This window comes from Octopus bimaculoides, chromosome 15 (assembly GCF_001194135.2).
Source record: "Octopus bimaculoides isolate UCB-OBI-ISO-001 chromosome 15, ASM119413v2, whole genome shotgun sequence".
In the NCBI taxonomy this organism is placed as follows: Eukaryota; Metazoa; Mollusca; class Cephalopoda; order Octopoda; family Octopodidae; genus Octopus; species Octopus bimaculoides.
The window spans coordinates 28,694,077-28,702,453 of NC_068995.1; the positions used below are offsets into that span (position 1 = coordinate 28,694,077).

General features: G+C 37.1%; 1 protein-coding gene across 2 annotated transcripts in view; it reads left to right on the forward strand.

Annotated features, from left to right (window-relative positions):
• Positions 1–8,377, forward strand: part of LOC106874375 (tripartite motif-containing protein 59) — a 107,159-nt gene that overhangs the window by 71,851 nt on the left and 26,931 nt on the right. The gene's annotated exons all lie outside the window — the stretch shown is intronic.

The window sequence follows — 8,377 nt, forward strand, 5'->3', positions numbered from 1 at the left end:
ATACACACATGCATACATTAAGATCACCAGCATTCTCTCACACACATGCACCTTCTCGTCTTGGGTTCACCACTTCTTTGTTATCTCCCCTTTTTCTTAGCTCTCCTGTGTGATCCTTCTGTCCGGCATTTGCCATGATAGATCGCTGACCACTACATTTATATTTTTTTTCTCCTTGTTTCTTTCCTTATTTCTTTCTGTGTTCCTTTCAGTTGAAGAGCGTAGCTCGAAACGTCAAAGACTTTCTCTTTTCCCGAGCGTTAAACTAATACATCCATTTGTTGTTTGCACCACCTGTCTTCGTCTGTTTTTTTTTCTTCGTAAATTCTCCCATATATATATATATATATATATATATATATACACACACACACACACACATTTGTTATTAGCGACACGAAGCATAATTAGTAGTACTAATTCTGTCGCTCATAAAAATTTTTAATTTAGCCTGTCGGTTACTTGCGATATCAACACCATTGATTTACAATCACTGTTTTTCTATATCTGTAGCGAATGATTTTGTCATAGCATGCGTTTCTTAGTGTATACTTTCAACTGATGGAATTAAAAGAGGCAGAAATAGCAATACCGCTACTGTTTGCTGGACGATTTTCAACTGATGCTCATATATTTCTGTTTCTTAACACTATACATTTATAAAATATACTATCTAAAAAACAAATACCGTGGTTTTTCAGGATCTCAACGATGTACATACATTAAATATGATACACAGATTGATATATACATGTATATACATATACATACAACCATCAGGTGATACCTTTAACAACTCAAGTAAACTTTCGCTCGGGCAAATTGACGGGTATATCTTTAGACTACAGTACTGAGCTCAGATTACCCCTATGGCAAGAGAAGTGTAAAATACAATGTTGTCGAATATAATGACATAAAAGAAGTTGTTTTATGATGACAGGAATGGAAAATAAATAAACATTATCAAACAGTCTTGATTATTGGTAAATGATATTTTATGTTAGATATGTTACTTATAGCTTTAATTCATCACACCATCATATTTCCATTCTTCCATCGATATTAAACTTTGATCCATAAAACGTTATGAGAAAATTTATTGTATCCCGACTGTTTCCTGTTAGTGGCAGTATTTGCATCTAAGTGGAATGCGAAAGCCAAGTTTATATCATAGGCGGAGGTATAATACGTGACAGGTATCAGAAAATTCCTCAGCTTTTGGTAGGTACTGTGTTAACTGGCACATATCTAACCCTAAAGCATTCCATCGGAAGATCAACTTGTGAAATAACGCATAAAGTACATCAAACAAGCCTTTCTCTGTTTTCTTTTCCCATAAAATATGTATTTTGAGTATTTTTTAAGTATTTCTGATATGGTAAAGTCCTCACGCACACTTTAAATGCTAGAATCACCTGAACTACAAAACCAATGTACTGATGAATGAGATGTAACATTAGGTATGCGTTCTCTCTCTCTCTCTCTCTCTCTCTCTCTCTCTCTCTCTCTCTCTCTCTCTCTCTCTCTCTCTCTCTCTCTTTCTCTCACACAGACACATGTATGCATGTATGTTTATATACATACATATACATAATACTATCTGCACCTGAGGCATGATATTGTTACACGATATGCCACCTGCCCTGAGGCATGATATAGTAGCTAAAACTATTTACAATGCTATCCGTAGGAAGCATCAAAGGATGTATACATCAAAGACCAGTAGATATATACACCTTTAAAAACAAGGAATACCGGTGGAACACCACAATTAAAGCATCAATTCGGTGCAAACATAACAGACCTGATATTATTCTGTGGGACAGGGAACAAAATTCATGCACTGTTGTAGAGGTTAGCTGCTCAGCAGTTGTAAATAGACAATCAAAAGTCCAGGTATAAGAAAACATTTATAGCGAATTAATGCGGAGCTTCCAACTCTTGTATGCTGGCTGTGAATTCTCATTTGTACCTATCATCGTAGGAGCATTAGGTTATGTACCAACAGATTTGCACAAAAAGCTTGAAATTCACGGCTTCACAGAAAAAGTGCAAAAACTGACGCGGATTCTCCAAATCCAATCTATTAGTGACACAGTAAAGATTTGCAAGACATTCCAAGAATTCTCCATCTGAGATTCTTATGTGAATAAATGCACACATTTGGATGTATGCATTGACAGTTCAACCAACATAGCAACTTAGCTATTTACAATCACCGGGAACTCAAAAACTTTTGTCACTTTGTTAGCGACCGGCTCGAGATCACTCAAAAGAACTTAAACTCAAAGAAAAATCACAAAAATACATACATACATACATACATATATACATACATACATACATACATATGTAGGTAGGTGTCATTAGCGTTGGTCAAGTTGGGCTGGTAACGATTGATTTTATTTTATTGAGTTCATTCACGCAACGTATGTCAATACAGATTCAAAAGGTTAGATTTATATGCGAGTACAAAGACAGGTCAAGTCATGTTGTTTGCTTTGAACGGTTGTGTCCGGGCATATCTCCAACGGAGCAAGAAATTTATTAAGTGCTGGCATTGTAAATAAAGTTGTTGCTTTATACACATCTAATCTGCTTCCACACAGTGCCTTACCCATGCGATGAACCGAAAATATATGAAATGCGTAATCAGGAGAAAATTTAACGAGTGGACACGTTATAAGAACACATGATTACTAACTCATTGAATAACCATCTCAAGGTGATTGAGCAACTATTTCTCAAAATAACGGGATACCGTAGGATAAAGGCAATCGACTGTAACGGAAAATTTTATAAACATTAAGGTGAGTCGAATAAAGATTACAAAAAATAAATTGGATAATAAAAAATCGTAAGGATAGGTATAAAATTATCCAGCATAGACCTTATCAGAAATAAGATATTGCAAGTGATTAAAATAGAATGAACGCGGAAGTAAGAATTAAAAAATTAAAATCGAAAAAGGGAGAATGAGTACCACAGAGAAAATTTAAAAACAGAGCGTAACAAATAAATAAAAATGTGAATACTGAAAAAGTAGGGGAAGGGCGGCAATGAGAGAGAATAGAAGAGAGAAAATACTGTTATATTCATACACATGTGCGTAAATATACATACACAGATACACACGCGCACACACACACACGCACGCACATACACACACTCAAAAATATTTCATATATACATACCTGTTCATGCATACATGTAAAATTGTCTTAAAAATAGTTAGTTTTCAGAATTCTTCTGTTAAAAATTCTGTAATATCTATGGTCACTTGAAAAATATCTAAATACTACCAAATTTAAAACTTCTTTTGTTGCCTTAGCCCTAACGCTTATGCTAAATGATTGATTGAAGTACAAAACCTTTTTAGTTGCAGTTCTATGAGGTCCTCATAATACTCATCTATGTATGTGTAAATATACATATACGCCTACGTATGTAGTATCTATGTATGTGTAAATATTCATATGTATATCTATCTATCTATCAACCCACCTACCTACCTACCTACCTACCTACCTACATACATACATACATACATAAATGTTAAATGTTGTTATATGGTTATGAAAATTGGAAAACTGTAAACCAGACTAGCAGCATCTTCATCAGTGACTTGACTGTTTTCCCTATATCTGATGAGGAATGTTACAGGTATCAAGGGGTGGATGAAAACATGACTTACAATAATGGCACCTGTAACAAAACATGAGTCACTAAACAATATTATAACCGAATAAGGAAAATTTGAACATCAGAGCTCTCTGCATTCAATAATACAGTGACTCACAATGTGTTTGCAGTGCCAGTACTCATGCCAACATTTAGGCTGTTTGATTGGACGCTTGACGAAATCCGAGCCATTGATGTAAAAACCTTAAAAATATACAAGTTTGAAATGTAGCATTGCTTTCGTTATCTATATTCCAACGATAGAACTTTGTATCTTTGTTAGAAACTATCTTCTTTCACAGTGGAAGAATTTAAATAATTAAAAGCGAAAGGATGAAAGCAAAGTTGACCACGTCGGAATTTGAACTCAGAACCTAACGGCAGACGAAATACCGCTAAGCATTTCACCCAGCGTGCTAACGATTCTGCCAGCTCACCGCCTTCCCTGCTGTTGATATTAGAATTTCAATGAAGGAGCCTTGGATCTAGGTTAGAAACCGGCTCTTTTTGGCAAGAAATCTTGAAATAAAACTGAATAATCACATACATACGTACATACATACATACATACATACGTACATACATACATACATACATACATACATACGTGATGGCTGCAAACTCGTGTTCGAGTATTGCCATCATCTGATCGAATGTCCCACACATGCGAAGGCTACGACTAGCCATTTTTGTAATAGGTCTTACCTTTTTTTCAAGTGATGCTTGTGCATGATGATTTTTTTATGGTGGGGAAAGGATTTACACAAATCCAATCCTACTCTCTGAACATGGACAACATAAACTCGAAAAGAAGTACTTGTCTACGTCATCGAATATTGACAGTGTTGCAGGTTTTCTCTCAGAGTTTCCATCTCTTAGAGAGATGTTGTGAGAACAATAGAGGGGCCTCCCACACCCAGTGGGCCAATCGCGCGCCTGCACCCGAACCCAGGTATTTCTACATCCCTGCGCATAAATACATGCATACATACACATGTACACATGTTGGATGGCTGTTGACTGCTCATGAGCTCCTCCTCCTTTTGACAGGTTTTATTTTTCGTCCTGCAGGGTGTCCAACAATCACCCTCCTCACCAAGCAAGCTTGATGGGTTTGCCAGTTTAGTCGCTGACGACCCGACCATGCAACAGGCTTTACTGAGTCACATGTTACCAGTAGCATCCAAGAGCGACCTGACATTACATAACACACACACACACACATACACACACACACACACACACACACACACACACACACACACACACACACACACACACACACACACACACACACACACACACACACACGCACACACACACACACGCACACACACACATGTGGGCGCCTGAAATTATTTTAGTCGAAGGAATTGACCCTACTCCTTATGTTTAAGCCTGGCACTTATTCTATCGCTATCTTTTGCCGAACGGTGAAACCATGTAGTTGGGAAGCAAGCTCCTTACAACACAACCACGCCTGTGCCTGTAAATTAGACTAGTGCAAATACTTGACAAAAGCCTAAAGGCAATTTCACTGCAGTTTACTATGGAGTAAAAGTTCTTGCTAATGGTGAAAGGTGTAAGTATACCATTATCAGTTCAGTGTGGCCTCTATTGGCCCCCTAGACGCATCTATGTCTCGTTATACCGTCATAGTTCAGTCCCACTGTGTGTGTGTACGTGTGTGTGTGTGTGTGTGTGTGTGTGTGTGTGTGTGTGTGTGTGTGTGTGTGTGTGCATGTGTGTACGTGCTGTGACAACTTGGGCAGATGTCTTCTAATATAGCCTCGGACCAACCAAAGCCTTGTGAATGGATTTGATCGACGAAAATTGAAAGAAGCCCATCGTATACTCACGCTCGCACGCGCGCAATTCACACATTTATATCTGTGTCTGCTTGACTTTGTGTCTCTGTTTGACCTCCACCACCACTTGAGACCGATACAATAGGCTTAAAAATAACTACTGGGGTCGATTCGTTCGGCTAAAATTGTTCAAGGGTGAGCCCCAGCATGGCCGCGGTATAATGGTTGAAACAGGTAAAAAGGAGTGTAAGTATAACAAACCGCATATTTTTGTTTGGTACACAAAAAAAAAAAAGAAAACAATGTACCGTCATAGATGTCAGCTGTTCTGCTGATGTGAATATCGCTTTGAAAATCATAGACAAAGACTATATGTATGGACAACTGCTTCGAATCTTCCAGCTTCTATATTCAGATGATAAATTTAGATTTGTAATCTGGATATAATTGGCAGTTTAGATAAGCTTCGATTTTAAGAAAAAGAAATCAACTCGCACTTTACAAATGCAATCTGTAAGTGAAACAGTAAAATTATGCAAGACTTTTCTCAAGTTTGAAATGTAGTATTGCTTTCTATATCTATATTCCAACGATAAGACTGTGTATCTTTGTTAGAAACCAGCTTCTCTCTCAGTGAAAGAATTTAAATAATTAAACACAAAAGAGAATACGTGTGAATATATGTATATGGTCGTATTTATACGCGTGTGTTTGTATGAGTATGTATATGTATTTTCATTTATGTACGGTCGGTATACCCTACCAATGAAGGTAGAGTATTTATTACTTAAACCAGAAATCAGAAGATTTAGGGCAAACCATAATAATTTTACGAAATCTTTTTTTTATCCATTTTCCTCGAATCCAACCCTGTGCTAATGGAGTGCAAATTGAAAGTGGTTTATAGTCGTTTGACGTCTGTCTCTTGCATATAAGTGCTGTACCTTCAGTACCCTTCATTATAGTTATATATACGCTCACACATATATAGGTATACGTTGTATATACATGTATATATTTGAGTGGGTGTGTATATAAATATACATGTATGTATGTATGTATGTATGTAATTATGCATGTATTAATTGGCTTGACATTGAACAGCATCCGGTGGTGAGGTTCCTGCTCGGGAGTTCTATTGTGGAATCAGCCGTTAATTACCATTACCGTCAGAGAGTATGAAGCGATCTCTTTAATTACCATTCCCCACCTCTCAGGTATGACCTAGAATAGTAGTACCTGTCAGACTACCATCTATAGGTTAAGTAGATATCCCAGGTACAGGATGAGGGATTCCCGTTATTTTTCATAAAGCCATAGAGCGTCTTCTTGGAGAAAGACATTCTCACATAAACTTGCTGTCAAAATAGCCCCAATCATCTTGCAATGCTTATTTCTGTAACCTACTGTAAGTAACAAAAGTATAGTACAAGTTTTTGTCACTTAAATTCAGTGACGTTTTATCTAATGTGAGACAGCTGTCTTTTGACGCGGCAATCATTATGTATACAAATGAGTGAACAAACGAGTGGTAGTGACACTCATCACATATCGTTGGAGCTGTATTTATAGAATAACATTTTGATGTAGCTCCTCATATTAAAGTTTCATACGAGAGAAAGCACAGCTACTTACTTGGAGATTCGAAAGTTAAGTGAAGAAAAGGAGCTTATCATCAAACTCAACTGGACGTCCTGATCGATCTTCATCTTCAAGGCTGAAATCTCCACTTCTGAATTTTGCAAACTATCTTCTGCAAGTTCTTTCATTCAAGCAATCTTTCCCATAAACTGAGTGTATGTTTCGAGTTGCTTCGGCTGCAGAGTTACCTTTAATTTAATACTCATAAAGCATTACGTGCCTCAAATGCTCTTTGGATACTCATGATAGAAAGGGTTTTAATCAGAAATTTTAATTCTATTATTCTGTAAAATAATATTTAATTAGTTTAAATGTACACAAATGCATAAAAATACATTTTAATTCCATTAGACATTCTAAAATACTATTAAATTTCATTCAATTTTAAAAAAGGTAAAACTGGACAGAACTTATGGGATGACCCGATACATCCGTGAAGATGTTACACCTCTTGTATTACTGTTACATTCAAACTCAGTTTAGGTTGAGAGAACTATAACTTTACTCCCCGGAGCGAAGGCGGGAGATATATGCAATAATTTACATATAGAAAACTGTAGAAGGGCGCGCAGAGAGTAAATGCGTGCTCATCTTTACTGTCACGTCTCACGAATGAACCTTTTTTGGACTGTATAGTGACTGGTGACGAGAAATGGGTTCGCTATAAAAATGTCAAGCACCTAAGACAGTGGGTAGAGAAAGGAGAAACACCGGCACCTTAGGCTAAAGAAGGTCTTCACCCACGTAAGGTGTTGTTATTTGTTTGGTGGGATATGAAAGGTTAAGTTCATTTTGAACTTTTAAACCCAAAACAAACGGTGACAAAGGAGATCTACTACTAGCAGCTTGAGCGGCTTAAGTCAGCGCTAGAAGAAAAGCGACCATCTTTGCTATCAAGACGAAAGTTATTCTTCCATCAGGATAATGTTCGGCCACATACAGAGAGGATGATATTCCAAAGGCTGGAGCAGTTTGAATGGGAAACGATGCCCCACCCACCATATTCGCCGGACATTGCCCCTTCTGGTTATCGTTTAGTCTGCAGCCTTCAAAATCATTTGAACGGAAAAAATATGAATTCTGTAGACGAGGTCAGAACTGTACTGGAGGAGTACTTTTCGTCACGGACAAGTGAATTTTGGAAGAAGGGCCTCGCAAGTCTACAAGAGAGATGGAAGAGCATTGTAGAAAATGAAGGAGAGTATATTTTAGATTAAAAAATAATTTTATTTATCTTAATTTTGAAA